The following is a 16,188-nucleotide window of genomic DNA, read 5'->3' as shown; positions in this document are numbered from 1 at the left end:
ATGCAGTACATATACAGCAAAGTGTGGCAATAGTGCGGCAGTGACAATATGATAAAGCATAGAATATACCAGTATATACAAAAAACACACAGACGCACAGGTGTGTGGAGAGAACTGTAGCAGGGCTAAAGGGTTTATGTAAAAGAAATGACAGCCACCCGTGGCTAAGTAAAGAAATCAAGGATAGTATCCGACTAAAAACAAGGACATATAAGGTAGCCAAACTTAGTGGGAGGATAGAAGATTGGGAATTCTTCAAAAGACAGCAAAAAGTAACTAAAGGATTGATTAAGAAAGGGAAGTTAGATTATGAAAAGAAATTAGCAAAAAATATAAAAACAGATAGCAAGAGTTTCTATAGTTATATAAAAAGAAAAAGGGTGGCTAAGGCAAACATAGGTCCCTTAGAGGATGAGACCGGGAAATTAATGGTGGGAAACATGGAGATGGCAAAAATGCTGAACAAACATTTTGTTTCAGTCTTTACAGTAGAGGACACTAAGAATATCCCAACACTGGACAAACAGGGGACTCTCGGGGGGGAGGAGCTAAATACGATTAAAATCACTCAAGAGATGGTACTCAGTAAAATAATGGGACTCAAGGCGGATAAATCCCCTGGACCTGATGGCTTCCATCCTAGGGTCTTGAGGGAAGTGGCAGTAGGGATTGTGGATGCTTTGGTGATAGTTTTCCAAAATTCCCTGGACTCAGGAGAGGTCCCGGCAGATTGGAAAACTGCTAATGTAACACCGTTATTTAAAAAGGGTAGTAGGCAGAAGGCTGGAAATTATAGGCCAGTTAGCTTAACATCTGTGGTGGGTAAAATTTTGGAGTCTATTATTAAGGAGACAGTAACGGAACATTTAGATAAGCATAATTTAATAGGACAAAGTCAGCATGGCTTTATGAAGGGGAAGTCATGTCTGACAAATTTGCTTGAGTTCTTCGAGGATATAACGTATAGGGTGGATAAAGGGGAACCAGTGGACGTAGTGTATTTAGACTTCCAGAAGGCATTCGACAAGGTGCCACATAAAAGATTATTACTTAAGATAAAAAATCACGGGATTGGGGGTAATATTCTGGCATGGGTGGAGGATTGGTTATCAAACAGGAAGCAGAGAGTTGGGATAAATGGTTCATTTTCGGACTGGCAACCAGTAACCAGTGGTGTTCCACAGGGGTCGGTGCTGGGTCCCCAACTCTTTACAATCTATATTAACGATTTGGAGGAGGGGATCGAGTGCAACATATAAAAATTTGCAGATGATACAAAGATGGGAGGGAAAGTAGAGAGTGAGGAGGACATAAAAAACCTGCAAGGGGATATAGACAGGCTGGGTGAGTGGGCGGAGATTTGGCAGATGCAATATAATATTGGAAAATGTGAGGTTATGCACTTTGGCAGGAAAAATCAGAGAGCAAGTTATTTTCTTAATGGCGAGAGACTGGAAAGTACTGCAGTACAAAGGGATCTGGGGGTCCTAGTGCAAGAAAATCAAAAAGTTGGTATGCAGGTGCAGCAGGTGATCAAGAAAGCCAACGGAATGTTGGCTTTTATTGCTAGGGGGATAGAATATAAAAACAAGGAGGTATTGCTGCAGTTATATAAGGTATTGGTGAGACCGCACCTGGAATACTGCATACAGTTTTGGTCTCCATACTTAAGAAAAGACATACTTGCTCTCGAGGCAGTACAAAGAAGGTTCACTCGGTTAATCCCGGGGATGAGGGGGCGGACATATGAGGAGAGGTTGAGTAGATTGGGACTCTACTCATTGGAGTTCAGAAGAATGAGAGGCGATCTTATTGAAACATATAAGATTGTGAAGGGTCTTGATCGGGTGGATGCAGTAAGGATGTTCCCAAAGATGGGTGAAACTAGAACTAGGGGGCATAATCTTAGAATAAGGGGCTGCTCTTTCAAAACTGAGATGAGGAGAAACTTCTTCACTCAGAGGGTGGTAGGTCTGTGGAATTTGCTGCCCCAGGAAGCTGTGGAAGCTACATCATTAGATAAATTTAAAACAGAAATAGACAGTTTCCTAGAAGTAAAGGGAATTAGGGGTTATGGGGAGCGGGCAGGAAATTGGACATGAAGCTGAGTTCGGATCGGTCAATGCCCTGTGGGTGGCGGAGAGGGCCCAGGGGCTATGTGGCCGGGTCCTGCTCCGACTTCTTGTGTTCTTTAGATTTGTGGTTGGGATCAGATCAGCCATGATCTTATTGAATGGCGGAGCAGGCTCGAGGGGCCGATTGGCCCACTCCTGCTCCAATTTCTTATGTTCTTATGTTCTTATGTTCTTATGAAGTGGATTCCAGGAATGTTTAGGTGTGATGGGTAAAGGCTGTGCCACCCATGGTGTAACAGAGTGAGGGGGGAGGGGGGAATGGACGCAAAATGCAGAGTAACCAGAGTCAGAAGAGCGGAGAGGGCATGCTGGAAAGCAGGGCTAAAGAATATTGCAGAAGTAAAATAAAAGGAAGGTTATCGAGGAATTTGTAAGGGAGTACAAGGATTTTCAAATCAATTTGCTGACACTGGTGATGGGCTGGTTTGAAACGCAGCTCAGAATTACACAGGACATCGAGGTTGCACACCGTTGGGTTCTGCATTAGTGAGTAGCTTTAAAGGGAATAGAACTGGGAGAAATGTGCAAGTTTCTAGTGGGAGCTAAACAGGATGGACTTAGTCCTGACAAAATTGTACTAGAGAAAGTTCATGACTTGATTTTGGATAACACAGGAACAGATGTAGAATCAAGGATGATGCGGCAGATCACTGATCCCAAGCATATTATAAACAATTTTACAACACCAAGTTATAGTCCAGCAATTTTATTTTAAATTCACAAGCTTTCGGAGATTTTCTTGTGAATTTAAAATAAAATTGCTGGACTATAACTTGGTGTTGTAAAATTGTTTACAATTGTCAACCCCAGTCCATCACCGGCATCTCCACACCAAGCATATTAGAGGAACTAAATAAAAATCACTCCATGTCTCTATGCTAAAACAGCATTATTATTCTCAATACCTTGTTTTATTCACAAGTAACAGCACAATGAACCAATTGGCACATAAGTACAATAATTATGCTGCGTTGTTGAAACTGCTTAAAAACAATTTAATTCAAAAATAACAACCTACTCCATGATGGAAAACCTTCTGAATCTGACTTGTGTCAACAACTGTCAGTGCCCATCTTGCAAGGCAGAAATTGGCAGTGACAATGGCACTTGAACAGTACAAGTCAGCAATTCAGAAGGAACACTACGATACAGCCAATGGAACTAATGCAAAGGGATTTCTTAGTTTCTTCGAGAGTACTCAATTCTACTGTTATACATTCAAAATATCATTTATATGCACAAGAGCTTTCTAAATGTAACTACCTGAGTGATTTACGAGAAATTGTAATTTGAAAATTTTTGAAACTGATGATTAAAAAAAAATCAGGCCAGAATATGGCTTTAAAATATTGCAGCAGTGTCTGCATTAGATCAAAGAAAATCATTCACATCAGGATGCTGCGGATTTAAATTAACCAATAAGGGAAGACATAGTGGGGGAGGAGTGATTGCTCGTGTGCTGTCATTATGGAAACACTGCAGCAATGCTACATGCATTGTTCTTTCTAAGGTCAGACAAATTTAATATTACATTTCCTATCACCTCTCACACTCTTTTTGTGAAAGGCTAGCAATAATGCTTTGACAAGAGACTTTCTCACATTTGAGCAAAAAAAAAATCATAATTGTTCGCTGAAAGCTTAATGCTGAGTCCTGAAGTACATAAGGAAAAGGTATGAAAGCAATGAAGACTGTAGAATTTGGAAAATGCAATTAGTTTTATTTTAGTTGATTAAAGCACAAGATACTACTGTAGTCCTAACAGTTAAAAAGGCAATTGCACTATAAACCATGGCTGAGTTTGTTTTGGAAAAAAACATTTCTATGAAAATGTAGCAAATATATGTTTATATTCATCACAGGAGCTTAGATTTCCTATGAGACTCCTGTTTATCAAAAAATAGATTTGTGTTCAAAGTAATGGTGTAGTCACATCAAGAATTTGTATATGTACTTCTACAACACTCCTATGAAAACATATTTCTTTATAGCTTTGTACATATTTTAAATATTAAAGATGCAATCACAGGTCTTCAAATTACTTAACTTTGGGTTCTAGGTTAGTGTTGCGAGTTCTTTCCCCCCCACCCGACACAAATAACGTTCATTAAAATCTCAACATTATAAATTATAAGTTAATTCCGTCTGTCCTAGTTGAGGAAGTTGGTTTACACTGAGTTTCATCAACATGCATGAGCTAAAGGATTGTGGATCAAATCTTCTTTCTCCCTTTTAGATGGGATAAAGAAGCAAGACAAAGTATATTACACTGCAGTAACCACACCCACCCCCCCACCCCCTCCTTGACATCACAATTCAGACTATTTCAATTTGAAAACTCAATCGCTAACTATTTAGAAGTACTTTTTATTTTAAACTTCTGGACAGTTCTTCAGGTATCGCAAAAATGCTCAACAACTACATTTTTTCCAAGAATAAAAACATATTAATGTATATAGAGTAATTCAGTTGCCAAAGTTGTTTGGTTTTAGTTAAAGAGCAACAGGAGTGATTACAAGGCAGTAATCTTAGCAGCTTCTAGTGATGGTTATAAAAAGGTTTAAAAACGGTCATCTGAATCGTCGATTAGATTACAGATTAAAATTTAAATCCAAGGATTATCGTTTTCTTAAAAAAGAGTTTTTCTGATAAGCAGTGCCCACTGACCATCAGAAACTGCATATCCTTCAATCAGCAGGGTATAGGGCAGTTACACTAGTGGACTAACATACTTATATGTTAAAGGCACTTTGCAATGCACATTTTGCTGTGATGCAAATGATTTTGTCCTCTCGGTGTGCTAAATTGCTGCTTTTACAGAGCACTGTGAAGGAGGGGACAAAAGACAGCATTAAATGCAGTAATATGCTAGTGATTCGATTCTTAGTTAAAGCGGCATGCCCACTGAAAAAAAATCTATTTTTCCCAAAAAAATCAGGTACCCAAATATGCCAGCCTTTTTTTGTGGTCGGGGGTGGGGGGGGTGGTGGCGGGGAAGGTTGCAACAGGTGAGAAGGTTTAATGCCAGGAACTTCTTTTCAAATTAATTGGTCAGGGAAGAGAGAAGAGAGTGAGAAAAGATTAGAAAAGATAGAGAGTGGTAAATGGATGAATGCAACGACGGGCATTTGGTTCTATTTAGAGAAAAGGTGACCTTATGCCAAGATTATTATGGAGGAGAGAAGTTCAGCTTCCAAATACCCACTCTGCATCACACTAGAAGAACAGGACAACTTAAAAAGAAAAAAAGGAGATAGAAATTGGGGAATGAAACACTGCCATTGATCTGTCTTAGAGAGGCACAAATTGTCTACACAATAATACATTTGTCCTCATTCCTGCAAAGTAAAGTATTACTAAACTATTCAGATTAATGCTATACTATAGAATAGCACCTTCAAAATTAAGACACTATAATAGCTACTGGCTTCGCTGGAACTGAAGAATGATGAAACTGCACAATTGAGTATTTGTGATTTCCAGCTCATACCCCTGCACATTAAAAAAATTAGGGAACTTTGTTTCAATTCCTGTTACTGATACATCTTTCTAAAGGTCTACCCATAAGATAATCACTACCTCATACCTGTACAATCCAGAAAAAGGTGATATCCACTGGATAAATCTTTTTGTTAAATAATTTCAATTTATCAGGTTGATTTTAAAAAATTCATTTTACCAATCATGTTATCCACAAAAAAAAGTGTAGAATGTTGAGAACTAAGCCAATAAATGAAAAAACTATACAGCATAAATTGATGCTGCAGCTGACATAGCATCTGCTGCAGTTCAAACTATCCAAGGTGGCCAACATGGCAGAATTATAGTGGAGAGTTTCCACCAGACTGTTCTTAGCTATGCCAGCAACTGACCCTGCCGAAAAAGAAACTTTCCATTAAGCTAATCATCTCCCTTTAAACTACTTAATTGGGATTCAAACCATATAAAACTGACTGGTTCAGGGATGCTGACCGGACAGCTCCATATGATGATAGTTGTTGCACGTTTAGGGTCTTCCCTCAGACATTCTCTTGGGTACAGTGGTGTTAGTTACTCCCATAAGTGGTCTGACTATTTTACGTTTAGGGATGTGGCCATACTGCCCATTATTTAACAATACTGTAGTGTAACCTAGAGGTGTTGTGGGTGACAATCATGGAACTAGCACTAATCCAACGGCAATATGTAAGCATAAGAAAATATCAGGTCCTCTTGGATCACTGTGCCCACAAAATCGCAGTCATAACAATTAGTTAGGAGTCTCCTTCCATTCTGCACAAAATACATTACTAAAATCATTCTGTTTGCAGTTATTTAGTAATTTAGCAGCAATTGTGCATAGTTTTCCAACCAGACAGCAATGGGGGCTTAGGAGACTCAGTCATGGAGTCTGCAAGCCTCATTAATTCGATGAAACAAATCATGTACATTAAGAAGGGCCCTCTGCCCCCTGCATTTCCGGATGATTGTGCGTGAAATGCAATGTTATTGCTCTTCCAATGGACTTCCTGTTCCTTTAATGTTTAATGTTGCTGGATTTGCAAGTGACAATAAGATGTAGTGTTTTGGCCCTTCTGGATTTGATATTGCCTTTTCTAGGTCAATTTTCTGTGTCCAATTTGCATTTTACTACTGATGTTTCCTCTTTTTTGCCACCACCTACCATTCACAGGAGTTCCCTCCGATTGGAAACAGTCCCCATGCCGGACAGCATGGGCTTTCCTTTGTAAATTCTTCTAGCTAGACGATGAGCCAGGTGCACTTACATCAGAGGTGCTGATACCCAAGGTGATGGACATACAACCAACACCACGGTTACTTGGGCATGTTCAAATAGCTCTGGAGGCAACCTAAGATCTTTGCCAAATTCTGCAGTCAAACCTCATCCACAACTGCCCATGATCTGCCGTGATGGTAAAAGTCATTACTGTCTTGAACATCTGTGTGGCTGACTCCTTTCAAGTTGCCTCAGATGTGACGTAGGTCACATCAGCCAGTCTGCATTGCTCCAAGGTGTGCACATCAGGTTACTGATGGATTGTTTGATAGATGAAGACTTTTGGGAAAATGACTGATAGCAAGAATGTGCAGGGCCTCTGCAATGGAACCCATGTGACCATTCAGGCTCTTTATGCTAATGCTATAGCATTTACAAATAGAAAGAAGTTCTTTTTCATTAACATCCAAGTTGTATGTGACAATCAGAACTACATCATGCAAGTCGATGCCAAGTATCCTGGAGACTGCCATGATGCATTTATTCTATGCCAGTCAACAGTCCCACCTTTAATAGCTCTCCTCCCCAAATAGATGGAACCTGGCTAACCAGGGATACCCACTTGAGTTGTGGCTAATAACAAGACTGTGGAATTCACAAAATGCAGCAGAGAGAAGATATAATGAGCACTGTCTCCCGCCTGAAGCCAGTGAGAATGACATGACAGCCGGTGGACGGGAGTGGGAAATCGGGTGGAAGGCCAAGCACTCCTGCTCCTCGCGGCCAAGCACTCCCGCTCCAGCACTCCTGGCCCACAAGGAATCCTCACAAAGATGTTAAAATATTTTAAGTAAAAATCCTGTTGCAACACTGATGACATTGGGCTGTGACTTCAGCACATTAAGCTTACCTGGGGCGAATGGCCCTCCCTTGCCTGAAATGTCCCTAGGAACATGTCAGAAATATGGCATGAACCCCCGACAAACATTTTAACTATCCACCTGCCCCATTTGCTCTCGGCAGGCTTGATTAAAATCAGAACTGAAGATTCAGCAGTCTGGATAGGTCTGGGGTGTACTACTGCACAGCCCCAAAAAGGGGATCCAAAAATGAAAGCATAATTGTGCAGCATATAGAATAGTAGTATCAGGTGAGGAACTACCAAGCAGCAGGTCCAGGAGGACAGTTAGGAAGGGCGAGAAGAACCCTGTGAGAATGAGCCTGAGTTTGAGGCTGAGGAATTGCCAGCTCCACTGGAGCTACAGCAAAAGAGGCAAACCCAGTATCATATACTGGTGAACCATTTCACAAATGTTGAAGTCATCCTCAGCACAAGCATTCCTGCGTTATGTTCACACCGAACTGACACACCAAACACAAATGACATCATGACGCTGCACCGCACCCACCAAGCATACATATCCATTCATCTACTGCAGCAGAAATTTGGTGTAAAGTCCAAACCCAATTCTAAAGATTCATTACTGTATTAGTGTGTTGTCAATGTGCCTTGTCCCGTTCTTCTCCTTTGTAATGCAGAGTGTATCCTACTGCCTAACCTAGCACTCCAAGTGCTCCCTTGAAAGAGTAGCAATTGAGGTGGCTGGCTGACTGATGCCGCAGAGTGATTCCAGGGATGATGCTGGCTCTGCACCCCCTTCAGCTGGATCTTAAGATGGCTCTGCAACTACTGGCACTATGTCTGCTATTGTGGTGGCTGCCTGAGCCTGCCTGCTTTCTGGCTCTGCGCAGGTCATTTGAGTGGCGTGGCTGGATCGCATGAATACTGGGCTACCATGACAGACACCTCACTCATCCACGCCTCCTCTAGCCATATCTCTTCTCTCATTCAGATCACAGGTTATGCTATGGGCATTCTCACAGCATGACCAAGAATCTAGATGGGAGAAGACCACAGAGCTACAATGAGGTTATTGAAGCCCTGAGTGAAGATATTGTCCAGATGATACCCAAACATGTTGAATCCAGACAGAATAAATTCACAGACATTGGAGCCCAAGGTCTCCATAGCATCAGTTATGGCATTCCTTAAAGAACCCACTGTTGTGCTTAAGATCTCTTAAAGGAGCTCTACTGCAGATGACCTTGGAAGCATCATGGACTCCACAATGAACTGCAGTTCTGTAAAGCAATAAAACATCACTGCGCAGATGTGGGTAGTTGTCTTCCCCGTACTAGTCATCACACCTTGCAAGGTGCCTCGCACTCTCTCAAAGCACTTAATGAATTGACTGTGATCAGAAAGCAGCATTCTTTTGTAGTCAGATCGTTGGTGGCACCAATCCCAGAACTAGGCAGCTGAGGGTGGCCTCAAATGGGCCCTCTAGCCAACTTCTTTCTTCTCCTCTGTTGCCAGCTGCATTTGCTCATTCTCCCTCATGCTGTGCATTCTATCATAGAATCCCCTGGAATGAATATTCCTGGGGGGTGGGGAAGGGGGCTGCTGCTTGCTACAGGTGGAATGAATGCCATTGTGTGATGCAAGGTGGAAGGCACCGCAACTTTGCCCTCAGCTATACACATGGAAAACAATAGGAACATTTAATCTCATCAGCGACACATTCCTTATAACAAACATCATTTGCTGACACATGCCCTGCTATTACGTTATAGTTGACAGAATGTCTGAGAATGTGACAAACTCACAGAAGGAACAAAAAACAGCAATGATGGATACTAGCTTGGAGATGTGGGTTCATCACCTGCATGATCCTCTCCAATGGAGTGGAGATGCCAGTGATGGACTGGGGTGGACAAATGTAAGGAATCTTACAACATCAGGTTATAAAACTGTTGGACTATAACCTGGTGTTGTAAGATTCCTTACATCTCTCCAATGGACTCAGTGGACTTGTAGCACATGATCTGCAGGGTCATTTTCTTCATGCAGGCTTGGGGCTTCACGTTGGAGGTACTGCCACCAATTGCTCGCCTCTCCTATTTTTGTGGATATCCGTTTCCTTCAAAGATATTGGTGAAGTGGTTAATATTTTTGGGAGTCCTACCATTGCTATTCAATTTGCACCGATAACACCCAAAACCAGAGTGCTGGAACTTTCGCTCCATCATTCAAAACTATTCTGACATCTGCATTTGTACCATTTGTAGTGGGGCCACCACCATTTCCCTCATTTCAGTCTGGGCCCATTGTGGTCCCCATTTTATGTCCTTCCAACAGCATCGAAACACACCTAGCTAAAGCCACAAATAACATCCTTTATGACTGTGGCTGAGGTGCTTTATTGCTCCTTGTCCACCATGACACCTCTGCAGTCTTTGACATGGTTAACTATGCCATTCTCCTGCCCACTGACAGTGGGCAGGAGGTCACAACCACCTCTACCTTTTATGCTATGGGCTCATTTCAGGCAGTTACTAGGGACATCAGTAACAAGTGCAAACCAATTTACTAAGCAATTCACAGATGCATTATTTGCAAGAGCATCTCCTTCCACTTGGACAATCGGTACCAAAGTGATAGGGCACTGCAATTTTGCAGAATGGCAGGATTCCACAAGGTCCAAGGAGTCATAGGTCACACTAATGTGTCCATAAGTGCTTCCTTGCTCAATACTACCACCTCCTTCAACAGGAAAGGATTCCACTCTATCAGTGTGCAACTTGTCTGCTACCAAGAGTATATCATTCGAGTAAATGCTTGCTTCCCTCAAGAGTGCCCAGAATGCCTTCATTCAAAGGCAGTCCATCATATTAACATTCTTTAGAAAGGCAAGTCTCAGAACGGTTTCAGGAAGTCACGGCACTGCTCTGCCACCATGGCCCGGGACACAGATCTAAGACACAAACTGAGCACTGGTCTAATGAAGTCCATTCATAACCTAGAGTAATTGTTGAGCACACCATTGGCATGTCAAAAGCATGCTTCTGGTGCCTTGTTTGATCAGTTGGTGTCCTGCAATTTAGTCTGACTAAGGTGTCAAGGCCATTAAACCACCAAAACAGAGTGTGATGGCAAGGCGGATGCAAGTAGCAGACATGTACAGTGCATTCTTGGAAGGGTGTTATCGGCTTCCATTATTTTGGCTGACCAAGTGAGTTCTTTTTGCACTGGCCATGCACTGGTTCGTGGAGTTGGTACTCATTATCCTGCCGAGTCTCTTTCCGTTATCCCTAGGCAGCATTACTTGGGGTCCTGCAGCACTCCATACCATTGCTTTTCTTTGCCTGACTTCTCACAGCAGTATCAGAAAACATGGACAGTCTCTGCCCTAGGAACATAGGAACAGGAGTAGGCCATTTAGCCCCTCGAGCCTGTTCCGCCATTCAATGAGATCATGGCTGATCCGTGACCAAACTCCATATACCTGCCTTAGTCCCATATCCCTTAATACCTTTGGTTAACAAAAATCTATCAATCTCAGATTTATAATTAACAATTGCACTAGCATCAAGTGTCGTTTGCAGAAGAGAGATCCAAACTTCTACCATCCTTTGCACGTAGAAGTTCTTCCGCAGACCCAGCAACCATTCTGCAATCTCAGGCCTTTTCTTCAACATAAAACAATACTGATGCCATCTGCCCCTTTAAGCTGCTGGAGGTCTTTAAATCTTTCAGCAACACGCTATTTGTCACCCCAAAATTGACAAGCTGCCGATCAAGAGCTGTTTCTGATGCTTGGAGCCCAACCAAAATATTATAATGAGGCTGACTATAAATTATAGTGGGGTCAGTGATCACCACGTTGGAGAGACACAACTCATGCTCCACCTTATTTCCAATCTGGCTCACGTCCGATCAGAGGATCCAGGCTACTACCTCTTCTGATTGCACATGGAAGACCCACATTTCTTCCATTGCTAATGCTGCCTCTAAGAAGCTCGGTTTCTTCTGTTAACATGCACTTCCTTTCCTCTCAACAACATTTAGCTCTCTAAAAAGCCCAAGTCTGTCCAAGACTTCAATGCCGATCTCCTAGATAAAAAACAAAAATATCATCTTATAGGTGTTCCTTTATTCATCTCTATTCCCAAGCTCCTTCTGTCTATTGCAATTTTCCTCTTCTCCATCTTATCACTGCTCCTCTGGAAATTCTCTCTCTTGTTCCCCCTAAGCTCCAAATATACAGTCTTGCACACACTTCTTCCTGGCTGCTTGCTTAATATTTCGAAAACAATCTCCTACTTGAACTCAACCTATCTCAAGTCCTGGAAACTATGAAATACTTAACTTCCTCAATCATCCCTCACTCCTACAGTTTACAGGCTTTTGAAACTCAAGCTTGGCATCATCTTCTAGATTTAGTCCGTCTTTTCTCCTATTCTTTTTTCAACTTTAGCAGTTCCCTGCTGTATGGTTCTTACCACTTAAACTAGGTTGCTCCTTTTTTAAATAAAAAGTACTAAATGTCTGTGTTTACTTCTTCAGTCTCTCCAGAAGTTACAACAAATAGATCAAAAGCTTCAGGCCAATCATATTAGTAACGTGTGGCTGAAATTTCCACGAGGAATCTCCTGATCGCCCACCCCAACTTCGGCAGAAGATCGGCAGAAGTCCTGGAGAAATTGCCTAAATAGCTGTTTGTGCCGCTTCTCTGGAGTTTCCCCTGATCTTTTGCTGAAGTTTTGGCAGGAGATCAGGGAACCTACAGAAATTCTACCCCGTGATATTATTAACCCTATATTTTAGAAGTGGGTGCAATTTATCTAAAAATGGCTACAAAGGCTCTCGTTAGCCAATCAAAAGCCAGAAGAATAAAAATCCTTATGGTCACAACATTGATGTAACCAGGTCAAACAGAAATACCTGTCAGCACCCCACAGAGGAAGCGTGTATCCAGACATCTGTCCATCGCACACTAAGAGCTGCCTCACTTGCTCTTGCCTCCAAAGATCCCCCTCAGCCACGTACTCTCAAAATAATGGCAAAAACTTGAAAATGCCACTTTTTTTTTTAATACCAAGCTAGAGACGGCTTAAGAACTGAACATTTCAATTTTTTTTTAAAAATCTAAGAGCACAATAACACCGGACATCTCTCGCCAAGATTGGCTTGGGGGAAAATAGTATAGGAAGTAGAATGACCAAATATGCTTTAATAATACTACCAATAAAACACCCTGATCCTCACACGTGTGATTCTACTATACTACTATGCCAATGGGCGGACTGCATCAATACATATTCCTGCTAATTCTGCAAACTTACAACTTTACCAGCATGTATAAATAAAATTCTGAAAAACATTTTGTTTTTAATATAACTAACTTGCATTAGCTGTGTCTGGCCTGGATTCATTGCTCCTGTGAAAGTTAATAATTAGATTCTGGTCTCATTCCATATCCCACCCCTGCTGAGCACCAGGCACCAGTTTCAATTAAATTTTACTTTGATACATACAGTTAAATTCACATATATGGCTGACAAACAAATTTCAGAGAAAGTTCGGTTAAAAATCTTTTTGTTTATTCCTAAAAAATAAATATTGATATAACCATTCCTTTAAACTGAAGTCTGCTCTACAAGCACTTTTGCCTCTGCCTTTGCATGTCCATAGAATAAGATTCCACTCTCATTATACATGAGTTCTATGAAGTACAGTCTAGAACACACGATTTGGCCACGTCTGGGAGTACTGTGTTCAGTTTTGTCAGTAAGATGTAGAATTATTGGAGTGAGTCTAAAAAAGAGGTCTCTGAGGCAGATTCCTAAACTTAAAGGGTTGAGCTATGAAGAAAGATGGTCTGACCTGGGACTTTACTCCTTGAAGAGGAGCATGATTGGGGGACTTGACAAAGGTTTTGCATGGGCATGGAGAATTTAGGGCCAAGAAAGTCTTGTGTTGGGCAAAGGATTTGAGATATAGGGTGCGAATTTAAAATGAAGGTTATCAAAAAAAAATTTCCAGTGAGAGTGTGATAGAATTGACTACAAGTTGGGGTGGTAAAAGAGAAAACAAGATTTAATTTTTTTTTTAAAAAGTGTCTGGCTGATAATATAAAAGGAAATAATGGCTTTCATCAGTGTATAAAAAGTAAAATAGTTAAAAATTGGCAGGACTGCTCAGTAATGAAGGTATGGTGAGGATATTAAATAACTATTTTGCGTCGGTTTTTACAAATGATGGTGGAAGTGAGTATGTAGGAATACCAGAAGACAATGTGGAACAATTGCTAGAGATAACTATTGATAATGAATTAGTTCTGAAAAAAAATAGCAGAACTCAAGGTGGAATGCCCTCCCCTAAACCCCTACGCATCTCAATCTCACTGCCCTCCTTTAAGACCTTCCTTAAAACCCACTTCTTTGACCAAGCTTTTAGTCACCCATCTCATTCTTTAGCTGAGCATCCATTTTTCCTCATGCATTTTGGGACAGTTCGCTACGTTAAAGGCGCGATATAAATGAAAGTTGTTGTTGTCGTTGTCCCACTCTGAAGTCATCACCTCCTTCAAATTACACCACTATCGCTGGAAGCAGGTAAGTACAAGTCAGATAACTCCAATATAAATGAAGTACCTGACAAGATTCCTAACTATATTTCTGTCGTTATATGCCAAGTGGCTCGGGAAGCTGCTTATGGGTAAACATAAAACCACTTTGTTGGCTCACCCAAAGGGGCACTTGAGTTTCCCTAATGACCAGAAAAGCCCCAGGCGTTATTCCCAGTTTATGTGAAGTTAGCTCAGGATTGGATATGCTACAATTGGCCAAAACAGCCCAGGATATAAAAGGGGGAAATCCTCCAGAATTCCCGCTCGTCACTATCCAGCGAACCCTTGTTTGAACTTCAGGTGAAGGCTGGATCAGGGTCAGATGTGATGCTCAACATAGTTGAAAGCCTTCCAACACACATGGAAAATGACCATTTTGGTGAGGTACTGCAGAGTGCCAGGTGCCTAGGAAACCCGACCTCTGCTTCTAACAAAGTTTGCATTACTATTGGGGCAGCGATGTCTTCTGAAGCGCCTGCAGGAGCCACCTCTTGTGGTGGATCTTGGACACCCTAGAGATAACAGTGCCATCTTGTTTACTTCATAGGGCTGTCAGCAGCAGCAGCTTGGCAAAGTAAATGAGCTGCAGTAGTGAGGAAAACGTCAAACAAAAGCCCAACCAGTACTTGTCCTGCATCGAACATTTATATGTTGAATATATTCAACAGTGCCTAATGCACAATTCAAACTTACAGAAGAACAATAAAAAGAGATGCCCTTCATAAAACTAATGTACATTATAGTACATAAAACAGGAGCTACTCATTATCTGTAAGTAGCAGGTGCATCAAATGAGACATTCCCAATTCAACATGCACTGATGTACTTACTGGATGGGAAATTTGGACCATTGTAGTACAGCCATTTCATTTTTTTTTCAAAAAGCATTTGATGAATAAAAATATTACAAATTAGTAAGAATACCTATAGAGATGCCTGAATGTTCTTTTACAATATTCTAAATTCAATAGGCCATATATCATTATACCACCTCCACTACATGGCACTTTTGCAACTCAAGTCTAATAAACACCACAAATAGTGTTCAAATTGTCAATGCATTAAATCAAAGTAAATCATCAGATTTAAAAGCTGTCCATACACTTTGCCACCAGAACCACATCAAACAGATGGAAAGAATTAGTATTCAAGGGCCATCCACTCAATGATCTGTTAAATTAGACATGGCAATGGAACTATGAACTTTACGCTGCACGGCCCCAGGACCTTGTTAAATTATTTTCACCTAGATTAATAAAACATTATAATCCCAATTCATTTCAGCTTCAAAACAGACTATACATAAAAAAAAGTTTTTAAAAGGCTCAAGGAAGTGGAGGCTGAGTCCCACCTGACCCCTTTTATCGAGCTACTAATATTTGCTCCTGTTTATTACAGTATCTCCTCCTCAAAAGTAGTAACTGATGCTCAGTGCTTGTATCAACACATCCGTGACATCACCTTGTTGACATAAGTTTACAAAACGGATATTGGCACATGGCAAATAGGAGAACCTGAAAATATTTTCAAATATTAGCCACTTAAACCACTGCATAAATGGCCAAATTTTTTAAATACTTTCAAAGCCAATGGCTTCTCAAGCCAGTCAAACATCCAGCTAAGTTAATCAGCAGTGCCAATCTGCACAGATGAAGAACTAATTTTGAATACTATCACATTTTAAAAGGGTTGACTTTCAATAAAATCTCATTTATACAGAATTCACCTCACTTGCTACAAAGATCCAGATTTGTGGTTTGTACAGAACATTTTAAAACAGTCAGGTTTCATCTTTAAACTTCAAAAGATTTTCTAAAAATTTATTATAACCTTAAATTTAAAGATACAGAATCCCTTTTTTCAA

At 41.0% G+C, this 16,188-nt stretch overlaps 1 protein-coding gene across 4 annotated transcripts in view; it reads right to left on the bottom strand.

Annotated features, from left to right (window-relative positions):
• msraa (methionine sulfoxide reductase Aa) overlaps window positions 1-16,188 on the bottom strand; it is a 321,830-nt gene that overhangs the window by 276,750 nt on the left and 28,892 nt on the right. The window lies entirely within an intron of this gene.

The sequence above is a fragment of the Heptranchias perlo genome, chromosome 5 (assembly GCF_035084215.1).
Source record: "Heptranchias perlo isolate sHepPer1 chromosome 5, sHepPer1.hap1, whole genome shotgun sequence".
Taxonomy (NCBI): Eukaryota; Metazoa; Chordata; class Chondrichthyes; order Hexanchiformes; family Hexanchidae; genus Heptranchias; species Heptranchias perlo.
Note: the sequence above shows the minus strand (reverse complement) of the source record. Positions and strands in the feature narration are given on the sequence as shown.